Source organism: Eimeria mitis, genomic scaffold (genome assembly GCF_000499745.2).
Source record: "Eimeria mitis Houghton genomic scaffold, Emh_scaff447, whole genome shotgun sequence".
Classification (NCBI taxonomy): Eukaryota; Apicomplexa; class Conoidasida; order Eucoccidiorida; family Eimeriidae; genus Eimeria; species Eimeria mitis.
The window spans coordinates 17,524-17,910 of record NW_013572785.1 but is presented as its reverse complement, the minus strand read 5'-3'; the positions used below and the strand labels follow the sequence as shown (position 1 = coordinate 17,910).

Below are 387 nucleotides of genomic sequence, written 5' to 3'. Positions count from 1 at the left end.
ACAAAGAAAAGAATATAAAATAAAGAAAAAGAAATAAATAAAATAAATAAAATAAAATAAATAAAATAAATAAAATAAATAAAATAAATAAAATAAAAAATAAAAAAGACAAACATGGTTGTTGATGGTATGTTTAACAAAACCAAAAAAAAGAAAAGAGAGACATCACAAAAGAGACATCAAAACGAAGACAATAAAAAGGAGACAAAGAATATAATATAAAAAAACAAATAAAACAAATAAAATAAATAAAATAAATAAAATAAAAAATAAATAGAGACAAACATGGTTGTTGATGGTATGTTTAACAAAACCAAAAAAAAGAGAGACAGCACAAAAGAGACATCAAAACGAAGAGAATAAAGAGGAGACAAAGACAAGAATATA

The 387-nt window shown here is 19.9% G+C and overlaps 1 protein-coding gene across 1 annotated transcript in view; it reads left to right on the top strand.

Moving 5' to 3' along the window:
- Positions 1-387, top strand: part of EMH_0012680 (uncharacterized protein) — a gene marked incomplete at both ends in the record, with an annotated part of 8,905 nt that overhangs the window by 206 nt on the left and 8,312 nt on the right. The window lies entirely within an intron of this gene.